General features: G+C 41.7%; 1 protein-coding gene across 2 annotated transcripts in view; it reads right to left on the bottom strand.

Annotated features, from left to right (window-relative positions):
- LINGO2 (leucine rich repeat and Ig domain containing 2) overlaps positions 1–18,309 on the bottom strand; it is a 1,050,366-nt gene that overhangs the window by 7,733 nt on the left and 1,024,324 nt on the right. Inside the window, exon 8 of one of the 2 annotated variants that reach the window (XM_032479097.1) lies at positions 3,608–3,711. The gene's annotated coding sequence lies outside the window, so the exon portion shown is untranslated. Of the gene's footprint in view, positions 1–2,205; positions 2,293–3,607; positions 3,712–18,309 lie in introns of those variants that run through there. The other variant, XM_032479098.1, reaches the window with a different exon arrangement.

Genomic DNA, 18,309 nt, shown 5'->3' with positions numbered 1-18,309 from the left:
ATTTAGTTCTCTGGCAACTGAACAAGGGCACAAAACAATAAATGGGTAGCACAGAAATATCTTTAAACCTTCACATTAGCTACTGATAGGTTTACTGGAAATAAATAAATAAACCTGTTTCCCAGATGGACAGAGGTGGGTGATGAGGGGAGGTAAGGTAGGGAAGAAAAGTAAAGGATTTAATACAAGTGTCCAAAATACGTCTCAGGTTATAACCTCAAGGAATCTAAAACTGTTAATTCACAAATACTGCTCTGTGCCCAAATCAGATAGTGAAGAGCTGTGAAAGTGGTATAAAACATTTGAAAACCAAGAGAAACCAATCTTAGTGTGAGTGAGTCTTGAAGTCAGCAGGGTTACCCGAAGTTCTCTGAAGGACCCGAGTGAACTAGAGATGGAACCCTGAAGTCCCCAGTCCGGCAGGAGACAATGGATTTGAACTGTTTGCAAAATTTATCCTCCTACATGATCGCCAATTACCCTCCAAACTTTTGTATTTTTACCTTTTTCTCTCTATTCATTTTTTCATAAGGAGGAAATGGAAACAACCAGCATGAAAGTCCAGTTTGGAAGGCATCTGATGTGTATCTTTTAAACAAAAATTACAGGTAATGATAAAATTCCTCAGTGGCTTACGCAGGCATGTAAAGAGCTATCCGATACAGTAGCTAGCTCACAATTAACCATATGCAGGTGACCCATTCTGTAAATAGCTAAAGAGAGCATCTTGATCTCTGTTTACTTGGATAGTATCATGTGACTGGAAGTCTGCGTAGATAATGTGAGATTCTATCTGAAAATTTGCTGTTAATATGATTTAATGCAATGAGATTTATATAAAATGATCCTACAACTAGCAAACTAAACAAGTAGGACTTGAGGGATGTAGTCAGATAGTACCTTAACTTTATCCCTCTGTTTTCCCTTTATCTAATTTATTCAAGAGAGAGGAGGTAAGGAAAGTTATTACTTAACTTGCACTGTCATAGATAATGTTCTCTGGGACTGGTAGATTTTATTATATTATTTATTTATTTAATTGAAGTATAGTTGATTTACAATGTTATATATTTCTAGTGAACACCATATTAATTCAGTTATACATATTCTTTTTCTTATAGGTTATTACAAGATAATGAATGTAGTTCCCTGTGCTATATACAGTAAGACCTTGTTTATCTAATTTGTGCATAGTAGTTTGCATCTGCTAATCCCAAACTACTACTCATCTATCCCTTCCCCACTTCCCCTTTGGTAACCGTAAGTTTTCTACATCGGTGAGTCTCTTTCTGTTTTATAATTTAGATTCCATATATAAGTGATATCATGTGGCATTTGTCTTTCTCTGTGTGACTTAGCGTGATAATCTCTAGGTCCATCCATGTTACTGCAAATGGCATTATTTCATTCTTTTTTATGGCTGAGTAGTCGTTCATCAGTTCATCATACACATACACACAGCCCACAACTTTATCCACTCCTCTGCCGATGGACATTTAGGTCGTTTCTACGTCTTGCCTATAGTAAACAGTGCAGCTATGAACATTGGGCTACATGTATCTTTTTGAATTAAGAGTTTCCTTTGGATATATATCCAGATATATGGTAGATTTTAAAGCTGATTCTTTTTATTTGGCAATTCACAGGGCTCTTTGGGAGCCACAATAAAGGGATATCACTGGTAATTCCCTTGATGGGTATGAGGAATCTCCATTGCGGTTTGTTAAGTAGTTATTCCACAGTCCCTGAGAATATTCGCCTCCAGCTACTACCTGCCGAGGCCACCCCATGCCCCTCCCAGGTGGTATTATTGTAAAGGACCTAACACAGCTTCCACATCGGCTGTCCCGCGCACGGTGCCCTCATTTGGGGAAAACTCATTTGCCCAGAACCCCCCCCCCCCCCAAGCAATGCAGAAAAATCCTAATAGAGCAGCACATTCCTTTACTGGGCCAGAGCGGTTATCTAGCCTAACAGTCCTTGTCCAGATTTCCCAGGAAGAAGTCAGAGAGGAGTTGTGATGTGCTGTTAGTTACAGTGGGAGACTCCGAAGGGTTCCACAGAGCACTTACCTCTTGACCCGAGGAGAAGCGGGAAGCTCCCTTCTTGCTGGGTGAGTCACTTACCTGAGGCTGTGCAGCCCTGGTCTGTAAGGGAGCCGGTGTTTCCGGGCAGGAGCTTTTACTTCAAAGGCAGAGCTCTTACCTTTTACTCTGTACTTCCATCCCTTCTCATATATTGTCCCTAAACAACAATTCTTCTCCGGTAGCAACTCTTGTTTTTTGTTGTGGTGTAAGAAAGTACAGAGAGTTCTCCTTTTTCCCCCACAGTTAATCTTATTGTTAACATCTTGCATTAGCAACTCTTACTTTTTAAAAAGATTTTTTTAATAGCAATGCTTCCTTTTAAAAACAGAGGAAAACATCAAATTCCCTCCTCTTCCCTCTCGGCTATGCTTTGGTATCTTTTTCATGGTTCTGAAACGACTTTCCACTGGACTGGATCTACTTCAAAACATGAGTTCATTTTGTATTCAAGTGACTAGTAAACAATTAGCAAAGCTTGTCCTAAGTCATTAATTAATAGTTTCTGTTTAATCTTTCCTGAAACCCGAGAGCCCTCTGTTCTTGTGTTTATTTTCATCTCTTTGAAATGCAAACGATCTGCTCTTCTATAATTCTCAATAGTTCTGAGTCTCCTTTTGGCCGATGTAGAAATACTTTGACACACAGAATGGGTCTGATCTACTAAACCTTTTTAGAGATGAAAGTGATTTTGGTCTAGCTTTGAGATATGTCTCTTTGAAATTAATATTATTAAATGAGAGGTAGCTGGGTTAAGACGCCTGATGGCCTCACAAACATACCATGCAGCGCTCCAAATCTGTAAGGCAGTGGAAGGTAATGGCTGAGAGCATAGATGGACAACAGTAGAAATGTGTTTTGATCTTAGCACTTTATTTTCAGTTTTCTTACGTCTAGAATGGGCATAATAGTAACTAATCTCCTGGGTTATTGTGAGAATGTATATGAAGTCACAACTCCATATGTAGTAACTTAGAGAAAGAGAAATAATACAGATTCTCTCTCCTAGACGTCGAACATCCCATTTGCAGGGAGCACGTAAAACCTGTCCTGACTCAACAGTCACCTTCAGGGAGAGGCGGTCTGGAGGTGCTGGGTTCGCCCGTTAGGATGGATACTCACGTCTTTTAAAGATCTCATATTACACATGAGAAAACTGAGGTAACCACAACTTTGGGCAAAAATGCCTATTAATAAGTTACTTAAACTCCTCTGACGATAGAGTTAGGAAAAGCTGTAAGATATGTGCCTTACTTTGGAGCAAAAAAAAAAAGGCTGGCTGCCTTTCTGTGGTAATTACTCAGTTCTCAAGGTCCACCAGGTTAGCCTCTAAAGCGTGTGAGCACCGAGGGCCACTTCCCTTTCACAGGATTATGACAGTTTACGTGGGAAAATAAGGTCTAATGGAGAAGTGTGGTAAGTAGTTTCCCCTTCAGATTCTTGCATCTTGTCCATCGTCCTGTGAAAACCTGGACCCTTTGTGGAGGGTCCTGAGTGTGAAGGGGAATTCCTCCAGAGATTACCTGGTTTTAATTAGTTGGTGCTGAAGGCATGTAGACATTTTAGCTTCTTTCTTGTTGAAAGCTGTTCAGACAAGATAGCTGTCTTAAATCCCATCTGGAACACTCTGGAAATGAACAAATATAAGTCTCTTCCAGCTTTTGTAACAGATAAACCCTAATCTCAGGGGCTTAAACCAGTAGCTTATTAGTTCTTCTTCAAGAAAACACTGGGGGACCTGTGCCTATAAATTTGGTGGCTCCACACTCTTCTAGATCTTTGAACCCCTTTCCATTCCATGTGGAGACAGAGGATTGTGGGTGAGAGGTTTTCATGAACCAGACCTGACAGTAACGCTCACAATTTGTGCTCATATTTCATTAGCCAGAACTCAGCCACGTGGGCCCATGAGAGGCTGGGAAATGAGGTTCAGCTACGTGCTTATGAGGAAAGAAAGGTAGGTTTGGTAAGTAGGTGGCCATTCTCTGCCTAAATAAATATAAATGGACATAAAGCATCAGTGTAGTCTGCATGGATATATTTGAGCTTCTATTGTTATATTTATAAGAAAAGATTTACGCATCTGGAAAATTACTTCATCATCTACCTAAAATATCACTGAAGCTATTTTACATTCAGCTTTTTTTTTTTTTTTAACATACTGGAGAAACAAACACAATCATATCTTGCCACACTAAGGTCACTTTTGGTGCTTACTGATACAACCATCTTTGCCAGATAGAGAACAGCATCTCAAATTCCTGTCTATGTGCCTCTTCTTAACTTATATTAAATCATTGTTAGATTCCTGGGTGATAAGAATTTTATTGTTTTTATAGCTACTTTGTAGATGAGAAAATGAAGCTTTAAAAAAAAAGTTATGCAGCAAAGAAGTGAAGGAAGAACATGTAATTTTTATATCCCAGGACAGTCTCAATGGATCTTTGCCTCTAATTTTAGTAGATATTTGGGGACTTTCCCTTATTCTTTAGCATCTGATGGCTGCCAAGTAACTGCTTTAATTTTCTCCAGAAAAGAATGGGAAACTATCAAAAAGAAAGTATATTCAATTCAACTCAATAAACACATACTAAGTACCTTCTATGTTCAAGGCAGAGCTAGGGACAGAGAGTTGAGCAAATGTAATTTCTGTTCTCAGTTAATTGTCTAGTAGGGAGACTGTTTAGTAGACAAATTAATGATATTAATGTCATTTTCCCAAATCAGGATCAAATTATAACTTTAAACATCAAAGATGCATTTTATTACATTATTTAATATGTTGAAATATTACATTAAACAGTGTCCAGTCAAGGAGAAATAATTACACTATCTGTGATTCCTCTCCTTAAATTGACAGTTACGTAGGAATAAAAATCAGTTATAGGAGATACTTAATAACTTGGAAGGTTTTTACATGAAAAGATGTTAAGTGAAGAAAAGTAAGATATAAATTTGTGTCTTTATTGTGAGTATAATTAAGGGAAAATTGTAAAGAATACAGTAAACTGTTAAGTGTTATACTAAGTACCTGCTACTTGTAGCAGCCATCTGACATTTTTTTGCTGTTTGTTTAAAAAATGCTTTCAACATTCATTATATTATTTTTGAAAACATAAACAGCATAAAAAAGCTCTCTGAAATCCGATCACAGGAAGTCTGTGTGGTGGATAAGGGACATGCAGACATGACTGCTGTACCTTTTACTTAATCGGCCACACCATCCCCTTGTTGGCTACTATTTCTGTTTTCCCTGTCAGTATTAGAGTCTCTGTAACTAACCGTGCCCTGTGTGTGTACACGTCATAGCTTCTCTACTAGAATCCTTGCTGCTTTGCGCTGGCTTATTGGACTAGCAGTTTTCAACCACAGTGCCTGCAGATCACAAATGTGGAGCAAGTCAGTGGGAAGGAAAGGGCTCAAGTCACAGATACTAGAAAGGGGGCCACACGCAAACCTCAGCCTCTGGGATCTGTGCAGTAGCTCTGTTCATGTTTGAATTTGCCTCTTTGTGTCCTGAAGGAAGAAAGGTGAGGACAGTGCACTCGTGCTCCACACAGTGTCGCACAAAGCGTGTGGTGACCCTTATTGACCTTTCCAGATGCCAGGCCTTTGTTACCAAGGCATGACTTCTGCTGAATCTGTGTTACCATTTTTTACTTGCTATTTTAAAATCATTTTTAGAACCTAAATACCTTAGAAGTAAAAATTTACTGGCCCATTTTACATGAAAAACCACAATAGAAAGTAATTTAAAAAACAAAAAAACCAGTAGAAACAATCATGTTACTTTTTTGCTAAAGTTTCTTATCTTCAGGGCTCTGAGCCAGAGACCTGATCTCCATTTGGGACAACGGTCAGGGTTAGAGAGGTGTTAAAACTGAGTCTTCCCCCTTTTTGTAATTAGAGGATTGACAGTCAGCTTAAAAGGGGGTAACTGTATCCTCATATATTCAGGGTTATGAAACATTTTGTACCTCCTAAAATCAGTATTGCATTGGAATGCACCCCACACTTAGGGAAGTACGTTAAAGATGTCGTTAATGTATTAATATGTACAGCAATGAGCTTTTCACTTCTGATACTTCATTTGTCAGAATTCTGTAGGTGCAACGAAACAGAAAGGATCGCTTTATAGAGGCAGATACTTGACAGATGCTGGAAGGAGACTGCACACAAGCCCTCTGCCTACACGTGCAGCCCTCTGCCAGGCCCATCTCCTTCCTCCTACGCTCTCTCCTCTCCCCGCAGCGTGGGGCATTTCTTTTCCTCTTACTGCTAGACATCACTTACTAGTGATAGAGTATTCATAAATATTCTGTCTTTCAATTGAGCTATTTCTAATGAGGGAACAGAAAAATCGTATCTTAATTTCTGGGTTTATTTCTTTCAGTTGAAAATATATACACAGGGCTGAGAACTTTGATTTTTTATATATACATGGATACATGTGTGTGAGATCAAGTAGGTATCTGTGTGTGTCCTTGAAGATTATGATTTATATATTATGTACATATACACATACACAATGAGGGGGGCTTACATATAGTTGCCAGTTTACTTGGATTTGGTAAACATTTCTGGAATCATAAGGATTCACATCTTATATTATGTTTACCTTCATGTAATATACATGCTAATTATCCTCATTTGGGTGAATTGTCTAGAAAGAAAACCAGTAATGGCTCAGCAGACTGAGATTTTTATGACTAAAAACGAAGGTGAAAATCAGATAAAGTATGAAAGAGCCCAGAGAGTGTCAAACAGCATGAAGACAGAATTCTAGCAATTGCAGATTTGTTTCCTGGAAAACCATGTCATTGGAGGTTTTAACCCAGCCAATTCAGGGGTATGATTCCTAGGTTATGTTTATGTGAACCTTTCTTTGAATATTTAAAAGCCAGGTGAAATCTTAATGTGGTTTTCAGGTAAGACCACCATGATTGAAGCTACACAAGTTAGTACCCAGTCATGTGCAGTCAGGGAAAAGACAATCTTAACAAATTTTTGCTACAAATTATTTATAGGTCTTAAGTATCTTCCCATATCTCAAAATAATGACAATGAAACAGTTACTACATGCTTGCTTTATATGCATTATATTATTCAGTTCTCAAAACAACCTCCCCAAGACAGGACCTGTTCCTGCTACCATCCTCTCTCTGTAAGGACACCGAGTCTCTAAATTTACACGGTCATGCGGCAGAGTAGTAGTGCACGGAGTATTTAAACCGAATACTGTGTCTCTCAAGTCCTAGTCACTCTGGTAAAAACCGGGTGGGGGTGGGGAGTGGTGTTATTCCCTCTCCTGAGCAGAATATGCAGCTGAGCCTTGCGGAGGACTGAGCTGCCAGGTCACGGCCATTCATGCAGCAAGTGGCAGGGCTGGGGGGCAGGACCCAGCTCTGTCATTGACTCGATAGTTCAGCTGAACATCCTCTGCCCATCTCTGCTGAAATACAGACCTGCCCTAGCAGGGAAACAACTGCTGTATCTCAACATATTTTACAAAGTACACAAGTGGCATGTATTTTCATAACTGCTTTTATCTTTACTGAGGCCTCATCGTGTTGTATTAATTAATATTGCAGGTTCTCAGCATGACGCAGCCCAGGGTGGGAAGGAGGATACCTTGTGTCTGCTGTGGTGATCTACGTTTTCTACAGGTAAAGCGGCCAGAAAGTATACCATCCAAACTGGGACACTCCTGGGGTGGGGGGGCACCATTCATAACGATGCTGGGCGACAGGTGGAAAACACACACTGTCCCAGTCAGAGCGGAGTCTCTGGCTCCTGTCCTGGGAGCGTGGACGTTTCCCAGTCCTGGGCTGGGATTAGAGGTTCTAACTATATGCTCCTGACTGCTGAGCTCACAACCACGTGCTTTCCACCTAAACATGAAGAAAAATGCATGTCTCTGACCTTCATTGGTCAATCTCGTTTTAGGAAAAATTGTCTAAGATCCAGTAAGCAGTGTGTGTGGTTAGAAGTGAGCAAATGCTCCTGCCTTTTGAGGGCTGTGCTATCTTTACGACCAGGGGACTGTAACAGTGAGGAGTTACCCTAAGTAAACAACATTGACTCTTGTGTTCCGTTTTTGCTGTGGGAAGAGTGATGCTTACGAATTCTATGAAATCCTGAGGAAATACTGCCTTTGCCTCTCAGTCCTTGCTCCGAACGCCAGTGTATGAAATGCTACATGGTGGACTGTGCTGTTTCCTACCAGCAATGGGATAATGGGAAGCCGAGTTCATGCTCAGAGACTTGGCAATTGCCAACCAGTTATCAAGGAATCAGACGTAATGGAAGCACAGACACCTCATGAAAACAGGTAACCTGGAAAGGGACTAGGAAGTTTGGGACGATTGTTTCTGGCTCCAGTGACTGAAATCTTGCAGCTGGTGAGAAGTAGGTTAATCGTGTAAACTCAGGGAGGCTCGGTTTCATAATGTCAAGGGTAATATCGCTACCTTTCTATCTAGTTGAGATTTTTAAATGAGGTAAGTACATAAAGGAGTTGGTAGACAGGAAGCCCTTAGCAAATCTTGGTTCTCTTCTTTTTCACTTAAAATAGCAAAGCTACACCCCAAGTTCTTCAGCAAAACCAGATAAGTGTGTTTTTCACATCAGTCACATAAAAAGTCTCTTTCTTCTCTCTTCCTTTCCTCCTTTTTTCCTTGTGTCCTTTTTCTTATTCCACCTTCCTCTTTTCTACTCTTTTCAAAGACTTAAGGTGGCCAAAGTATTATAAAATGTTAACATCCTGCACACAAAATATAATTTGACAGAATTAGAAACTTCACCTTTTAAAAATTCATCACCATTGTCACAACAATTAGTCATCTGATTAAGCATAAGTCAGGTTTGTTAGGAAGACCTTTGGGGAAGGATTGCGGTGACCACACCTAAAGTAACTCTTTAAAGAACGTGCAAAGGGAGAACAACAGTTCTCTCTGGAGGATAAAATTCTCTATAGCAAACTGACGCGTGGATATTAACTTTAGATTAAATGCTCTTCAAAGTTAGATTCCTTAAAGTGAAATAAAAGTGTTAGAATATGTACATATTTAAGTCCTTTACTGTCCTTAGATGGGAATGTCTGTGTTAGTATTCAGGTTTGTTTTTGTTTTTCTCTTTGACCCTCTCTGCGTGGCTTTCCCTAGTATGTCCTGGAATGGAACCACAGTCACCCAATGATTGACTTATAAAAAGGGACTGAAGGTATGTAGGCACAATGAGGAATCAAGCTCCTTTGTCTTGGTTGAGGAGATGGTGAGGGCATCTAAGGATTTTTTATATGAATTTAATTTTCTAGTACTTTTTAGCATCAGCAGCTGGGTTCCGGTAATTGAACTCTGATTACTGCATAAAGATGTGAAAAATAGATGTTAATTAGATAAAATTGTCTGAAGGGAACAGCAACATTTGAGAAACCTGAGACCCAAGGAAGACTCTCTGCAAGTTTGTTTTAACAGGGAAAGCTTCCTTTCCTCGCCCCAATCCTCCTTTCTGCATCCTCTCCAAAGTCCTCCTACGAATCCTCTAACCCCCTGTCTGCCATGGGCCCGGCCATGCGCCACAGTACAGGGGCTCTTGGGATTGGATGCAGCTCACCGCCACCACCAACCCGAGGTCTCTGAACAATGAGACCAATGTAAAGAATATAGAAAGGTTTTACTGTTTTTCATGCAAGTAGAAATGTGGGGCTAGTTCCAGATGAGAGAGTTGACTTTGTACTCTCTGGACCAGTGAGGGTGAAGGTCCCAGGCTGCTCTGAGCTGCAGCCCCCAGCGACACCCCCACCTGGGTCCCTCTCCCCTCGTCCTGGGATTGAGGACAACAGCTCTTACTGAAGACCTTTTATTTCTCTGCACTCTTTTCTTAGGAGTCATCACAGGTCTTTGGAGAGAGCTTTTGGGTGGGTTTTGAGTGCTGGGGGCGGCGTAGTGCTGTGTAGTTTTGTTGACAGACAGGAAGGGGTGGAAACGTAAAGCGGAGTTAGTTTCCTGCTAAGTTAGCAAAAGCCCACAGGTCCTGTTACTCACTGGGATGCTGTGAAAGTCCTTGACAAACCTGCCACACACGGCCAGTCGCTGTGACTGTGTGTGTTGTGATGTGGCATTGTGCACTTTTATTCCAGAGTTATCAGAGCACTAACAGTTCCCAGGGGAGAAGCACTGTTCTTCCTGTTCACTGAATAGAATTTTCCGCATTCAGTAGTTGGGTTTTACAAACAGGGTAGGTAATTAAAAATCATTAGACGCATTTTATTTACTCAGAAGTTGAGACTGCAGCTCTCACTAAAGTGAGTAAAGAGAAAGTTAATTTCTTGCTTTTTACTTTAGTATTCAGACATTTGCCCTCTTGAGCTTTTTTCCCTCATCAACCTCACTAGGGAATTCCAAGCCTCTTCAATGCTAGAAAATCCCCAAATGCTACTTGATTTTAGAAATCATTTGCGACAGTAGTCAAAGATGGGAGATTTAGAAGCGCTGTGCTAATTTATTTAGCAAACCTACTCCAGACCCTCCACATGCTTCATTTTGTTGCCAGAGAAGTTCTTAAAAATCCAGACTTCAGATTTGCATTCTAGGACTGTCAGAACAAGGACCTGGGGGCACTTGGTCCTCATCCTGTGTTTAGCTTTGGGGACTTTGCTGTGAAGTATCTAAATAATTATTTCTGTGGTCAGAGGCATGAGAGGGAAGTTCTGGGTGTCTAATCCACATTTGTAGTTACTGGCAAGAATTCAGTGATTCAAGTTAAGAAGTCAATACTGTGGTTAACGTTGTATTTAATGTGCCAGTCTTAGCAATGTACTATTTAAAGTCTCTCTCTTTTTCAAAGTGCCTGTTAGGCAAAATGTATTTATTTGGTTTGGGATACCTGATCTACTGGAAGAGTGGTGTGCTGGTAAATGTTTAATGACCAGTTTTCCAAAGGGGAAGAAAAAAACCATTCTCTGGCCTTTGCTGATTTCTGTAATAAATACTTCCACCCAACCCCATATCTGTCTGACATTGTATTATCAGCACATTTATAAATTCTGTGAAAATTAACAGTTGACTCTTGCAAAGCTCGCATACTATAGATCCAACAGACGTAGTAACTGAATCCTATTGCTTTGAATTAAATAGCTTCATATATATTAACTAGGGCAGTATTTTATGTATCGTATATAGTGTTGTGCGTGAACTTTATGATCAAATGTAACATCCGCTCGTATTGTAAAAAATTTGTTACTGAGTACAAAATACTGGTATGCCTCATTTTACAAAACTGATTTTTTCAGAAGAGCTGCAAGTGAACTGAAAACTTCTCAAATTCTTTACCTAAGAAACTAACAAAATAATTTATTTGCCTGTCTTAAAATAAAAATTTCCTCACTTACAAATGTACATATTTCGGGAGCTGTATAGTGGACTTAATCACATGGCGCTGATATTTGAAAGGGCCTGTTAAGCTTCATCTTAAGAACTGAAAGGCAGCGCAGGCTAATATTAGGCCTGTGGGTTCTCGAGTCAGACTGGTTCTACTACCTACCTGCTAAAATGAATGAAGTTGGAAAGTTACTTGTCTGCCTCAATTTTCCTTCTGTAAAATGGGATAACAGTATCTGTCTACTAGAATTGTCCCAGGCTCTGACAGGTTTAATACAGGTAAAGTGCTTATAACAGTGCCTGTTACCTGTGCTGACCACATGCTACTGGTTTTATGGCCACTGATGATGTATTTTGGGAAGACAAATGACCAGAGCTAGGAGTGTAGAACTGAATAAATGTTGCCTTAGATGAGCTGTTCCCGAGGTAGGCAGCGCAGCAATCCTTGTTTTAACACACCCTGCAGGTAAGTTGGCTACACACTCAAGTTTGTGAATCACTGGTTGAGCTTACCACCAGGAGTTCCTTGAATTTGCATTCTTTCCAGAGGAATTGACTGATCATCTGAGAGAGCTTGTTTAAAATGATCCATATTTGTGCATAATATGAGAAAATACTTAAATATGTCTTTGCCTGTATAAATAGCTTTGGAAGAATGCAAAGATGATAATGGTTACTTCCGGGGGAGGGAACTGGGTAGGTGGGAAGCCAAGGTGGGAGAGGAGAATCTTACTATATCTACTCTTGTCCCTCTTGAGTTCTGAATATAAAACTTAAATATTAAAAATAAACATATATAACAAATATTATAAATTATATACACTGTGTTTAAAATACAGATCTGTGGGTTTTACCTCAAGTATATTAAATCAAAATCTAGCCTAGAACCTGCCCAGAGTATCTATGCCGTTGCCTTGGTTATAATAAAGGCCCAAAGGCAGATACATATCCACTGCTGATTCCCATAGTGTAAGTACTCTCACCGTGGCCAGCTTGCAGCTGTGCTGGTGGTTTGATGGTGGGGGAATGCTCTCTACAGGAAAAAAGGGACGTCTCTGTACATGGAGAGGTGGAAGGCGTTATTAATGCCTGTATCACTTGGGAAGCCTTCGTGTCGGGTAGGATATTATTGGGACTCTGAGGTAGGAGAGTTGGGTTCTATCTGACCCTGCCACTCACTGGGTAAGAGTCTCATCTTTTCCATCTCTCAGTTTCCTTATCTATCAAATGGGGACATTAATAACTGTCCTTCTTAATCACTGGGTCAAGTGGGATTAGATTCAATAGCATTTCTAAAGCGAGATGTAAATGTAAAAGGTAATTCCATCGGGCTTTGATGGACTGATTGCACATTCATGACATTTTAGTAGCATTTCAGATTGAGTTGGGACAGAAATCTCTTCTATGTCAAGAGGGAGGTAAGTTTCTAAATAATTTTAAAATTGTACAAAACTATGTCTAAAAATCTACTTCTACCAGTAAGAAAATGCAGAGGCGATTAATTGCCTGTCTTTAATCCCATTCAGGCTGGACAAAGTATGTGGATTTCACAGTATCTCTAATACTGTTGAGTTTATTATTCCAACAGGACTGGACACAGTTGACTAAAATTGATCTACAGTGCCCTTGCCAACAGAAAAGGCTTTATCTGAATTGTTATTAATTAGCTGCCCACACAGGCTGTAAAATTGCCACATGTGACCCTGCCCAAACAGAAGAGGGAAGTGAATGTGAGTGATGACTTGAGAAATGAAACAGAACGCTCCCGGAAGGGGCTTCCCTGCCTGGCACATGGCCTGCCTCACGGCGCTTTGGTTGCGGCAGGTGAAGCTGGCCTCCGAGTTTGAGTATCACGTGGAGAGCTGCAGCCTCCCCACTGAGGGCGCTGCCTGGTGTCAGCCTTGTGGGAAGGAGAGTGGACTCATTCTCACAAGACGTTCAGTTCTTCTCCAGTTGTGAACCAGAGTCCCTTCTTTGCGACAGAACTGTTACATCATGACTAAAATTACCCCTTCATACTTAGGCACATCCAGAGTTTTTGTTCCCATAGAATAATTTTTGAGACCAAATGATCTAAATTTATAAAACCCTTAAAAAAATAATAGCTGTCATCTATTATATAGACACCGTGCTGGGTTCCCTGTATCATCTCGCTCATTCCTCAACTCTGTGAAGGAGGTACGACTGTCATCCCTGTTTGGCAGATGAAACGATTGGTTCTCAGAGCCCTTAGAATGTACTTGATGTCCCAGGCTCAAAGCAGGTCTGGTTTTGTCATCTGTACTTTTATCCCCAACACAGTATGGCCCCCAATTTCTAAAAAAAGACTATTTGAACATCTTATTGTCACTTTTTTTTTTTTTTTAAGATTTAAGTTGTAGGAAGTAGATTCATTAAGTTGTAGGAAGGTGCAAACCTAAATGTTGTAGCCTTTATACAGTTCTCAAGAGAATAGATGCCAGGCCAGGAGGCAGCCTAGCTGGAAAGGAATTCTTTGTGTGACAGGAATACACTATATTCTGGACCACTCCCATGATATTTTGCAGAACTTTCAGTCTATTTTTTGATCGAAGTTTGGTTTCGAGCACGGAAATCTCTGAGAAATCCCACGAGAAGATTCCATGAAGGCAGCAACAAAGACTCCTGTTTCAATTGACTTTTTATGTAAATGGAAAAAAATGAATTGGAAGCACACACCTGAAAATTTGTGAGGCTGTCTCTCAATAATTAAGCAATATTCAGAGAAACAGACTCTAGGAATCATGCTAACATCTGGACTTTGTCTATCTGTTTTCTCTCTCAAAAAAGCAGATGACCAGAAGCGAGAAGTACGGCTCACAGTCACACCATAGACACAAAGGTGGGAGGCGTCACTCCTAACGGTAAGTATGTACTGAGGGTTAAACCTCCCAGACAACCGGGGAAGCGTCACCTGCTGGGAACATTCGTGCCCTTGCCGTGACTAATTCATTACTTCAGGAGATAGAGAACTCGAAGGGTGCCCGATGGTTTTTTGTGTGGCTTCTCCTTAGCTCCTCTGTAGAAAATTGACTTGATTTTGCCCTTCCCCAGGGTACCATGACTCACCGACTACCAGTATAAACACAAACTCTTCAGGAGCATCTATTACCAACCATAATATTCAAGGGAGAGTCTTGACATAGCCCCGGAAGACATTTTGTTAGAAATAAAAAAAGCAGTGTGAGTGTGATAAACAGCAGCACTGTCACTGTATACTTTTAAAATATTTACTACTGTGTTACTGAAATATTTAAAGTGATTATCTGAACTACTCCCTGTCACATGGGAGCCTGAACATGTCACCATCCAACACAACTCTGACAGTCTCACCTCGACACCATGCTTTCCAGAAAACAATTCATGCCAAAGAGTGACTGGAACAGGTTTTCATAGGAAAGAAATAGATCTCCAATTAAAAAGTGCTGAGAGTCAGCATTAAGAGATGCGGCAAGCTGTTTGCCCCAGATCCCGGCTCCGCAAATAAGCCCCAGTGGGCGTCGGTGAAAAAGCGTCACCTTTGGTTAAGTCAGGTGTGTGCGTGACTGCTGTTAGCGCCCTCTTCCTGGTCCGTGTCTCCGGAAAGGACATGTAATCAAAGAGCCTTTCTGACCTGGCCACCCTGTATGTGTTCTTTGTCTCTTGCACCCTTTGCTTCTAGACAGGATCTAAGAGCACTTCATCTCCAGATTCAGCTTTGACATTGATTCTGTCCTGAATTCTAAAACCTTTTCAGGCTCCTTTAGCCCATAAATGAGCCATCTTTAGCTGAACTGTAGTTCAATGCAACAGGTACTTTGGAGGGACATTGGGGATGTGGCTGAAGACGGACCGAGTAGGTCCTGTCGGCTAGATTTTATTTATAACAGAGTCTCTCCTGGGCTGATTTCCTGTTTTTAATATCAAGTCTAGCAAAGAGGCTTAAGACACCAATGAATAGTTCCCTAAAACTCTCCTCACACATTTTGCTAAAACTAATGCTTCCGAGTTGACAAGTGGTTGATTCCTTTGGGCAGTACTGCTGAGAACGTGCCACGTGCCACACATTGTGCTAAGCGCTTTACACAACATCTAACAGGCAAGGGGAACATACCTTCCATTTTACAGAGGAACCCAAGGCTTAGAGAGGTCACTTGCCCCGGGCCAAGCGGCTGCGGAGTGGTGGACCTGGAACCTCAACGTTGGTCAGTCCAGTTCAAAACGCCACGCACTTAACTGCTGAACCAGAGACAGGAAATACACCTCACACTGTGTGACACCTCTAAGCCGTGGGAATGGCTGCCTGCTGAAGCGCGGGGCTGAGAAGGCCTCCCAGGCTGTGCCTGTGGGCTCACGGGGAAAGGGGGTCTGATCCGTTAGCGCAAGGTTACCGGCAGAACTTTGTGCCAGGATTTGCCGTCCTCACTTCCATTTTACTGTCCCCCAAGTCACTAATCTTTATGTCCTGTTTCAGTTCTGATGAGTCTAACGTGTGGGAAGGAAACGCAATGAAGTGGGAAGACTTAGGGTGCTCCTGGGTCACCCTTTCCCTCGGTGACCCTGGGGTAGTCACTTAGTCTGTTTTTCATAACCTGAAGGAATTAATTGGATGGTCTTTAGCATTAAAAGGTTTATGTGTAAATATGTGTCTTAAAATTATTGTGCCAACGAAGTAGTTTTAGAATTATCCTGTGAATTTTGTTTTATGTCATTTCATGTTCCCTTTCTACCAGTCATCTGCCAAAACGGAGAAGGAAAAGAGAGGAAGAGAGGCCCGACAAACCGGCCCTGCCTGCTCCTCTGGCGCACCTCTGGAGTGCCACATCGCTGTGGGGGGACGTTCCGCCGTGATCCTTGGATATTAAGGACAATAAGAAAATGAAAGGGACCCCGTCATAACAGGCAGAAAACTTCTGTTACCACATATCAAAGGACAAAGGTTCACAAAGGATAAACTAAAACCAATTCTTTCTCAGAATTAAGCCAGCCGAACCCTTCATAGAAGTGAGAACCGACTGAAAACCAGTGTCGTATTACGTCCATAAAAGTGTGGTTCCTGAGAGGAAGAACCTCACGAGGGAGTTACCCTCTCTCACTCATTAGAGAAGCTGGATTCCAGCTGCATCCAGTGTTGCCGTGTGACGGGGACAGGCCCTGAGGAGGTACGTAGTGCCTATTTCCAGCCCTACCTATTGAGAGTGCTTTAGCTTCTGTTTCACTTGGTGGCAAAAATTTTGTTTTGATAACTAAGAGACAAAGATGCAAAGGAAGGACTGCTGTTTAGTCAGGAGGAACAAAAGAAGGTATAGTAATAAAGCCAGCATGCAGCAGAGGTGGAGAAAGGCCCAGCTCTGGTTTTACTGTCCTCAGACTTGCAGAATGCTCAGGACCTTTCTGTGCCATTCATTCCTTCACTTCCCTGGCAATGAATTAGCAAAAAAAAATCCTTAATTAATAATTCATTTTACAGGTTAGGTCTCAGGCACTCAGATTTCCAGAAAGACACAGCAAGACAGAGCCATTGGCGGCGCATCACCCGGGCATCTGGGCATCCAGGACCGCACTGTTACGATTTTCGTTTCTAAGTCCACAGGACAGTGCACTGCCATCGCCCCCAAAGCGAACATCTTGCATGCTTTGCCCACATGAACATGATGGTCAGCATGCCTCTCGCCATCTTTATGAATCAGCAGATGCTGGCCCTGGCGGTTCTCCAGCCCTCCTTGTGCCATCAGGCCTAACAGCCCCCTTGGCTAGTTGGTGCGCTGTTCATCTCTGGTCCTGAGTGAAAGGGCTGCGCCCGGGCCCTGCTGTGCAGTTCCTTTGGTCTCAGGGGTAAGAGGCTGGCCTACAGGGGTGGGCAAGGATTCTCCCCTGGCTCCCACACAGGTCAGCTGAGGGGGGAGGCTCACGCAGCTCGGGGGTGAAAAGACAGTAGGAGCCGTGCTCCTTGAGTGGTGCTGCTTCCTGATGGGGGACCCTGTGTTCATGTTTAGCCTCTAATGTGACATAATGAATTATGAACTAAAGGTTATTGGAAGATGTGTGCCCTCTGCAGAACACAAGTGTAATGTATGAAAGCAAACCACAGGTCCATTTAGGAGAGTGGATCAATATGTATATTGCTCTTTAATGAAAGGAAATAGCCCTGATAGATCTTCCTTGGGATTGCTGACGAGTATGTATTTGTAGTCAGCACATGAGGTGTTTCATTGATCTCAGTCAAATTAAAATTTTATTAACAAGTAACACACTTGTCTGTATTTTGCCAGAAATTCTTTCTCTCTCTAAGCCAGTACAACTGCTGCCTTCTGTTTCTCTCTCCTAACTGACTTATAAGTACCTTATATGGACCTGCATTTTCCTATGTACTATCTCATTTAATCCTCCTGACAGTATTGTAAATTGCTACTTTAATCTCCATTTACAGACAAAGATACTGAAGCAGAGAAGTCATTTGTCCTCTGTCACATACCTAATAAAAAGCAAACCATGGACTCAGACAGACCTGGTTTGCTCTGACCCTGAAATTCATGTGATTCTGCAAGTCCATACGGCCTCCTAGAGGCAGAGTGAGGGTGGTTTAACAGCATGGTCAGGTGTGAGTGAAGATGATGAGAAAGAGAAATGATGAGGCTGACAAAGAAATGCACCCAGCCAGGCAGCAAGGGGCTGTCTTCACCCTCCCAGGAGGGCTCTGGGGCTGCTGCTCCTGCCCGGCTCAGAGAGCAGAGCTTCCGTCCTTCTAGGTTTGTGGAGGGCAGCAGGGCAGATGAGGCACCTTAAAGTTAAGTGAAAGCATTTAGCACGTGTGACCCTAACCTTTGGAGACTCAGTTTTGGTCCCTG

The sequence above is a fragment of the Camelus ferus genome, chromosome 4 (genome assembly GCF_009834535.1).
Source record: "Camelus ferus isolate YT-003-E chromosome 4, BCGSAC_Cfer_1.0, whole genome shotgun sequence".
In the NCBI taxonomy this organism is placed as follows: Eukaryota; Metazoa; Chordata; class Mammalia; order Artiodactyla; family Camelidae; genus Camelus; species Camelus ferus.
Note: the sequence above shows the minus strand (reverse complement) of the source record. Positions and strands in the feature narration are given on the sequence as shown.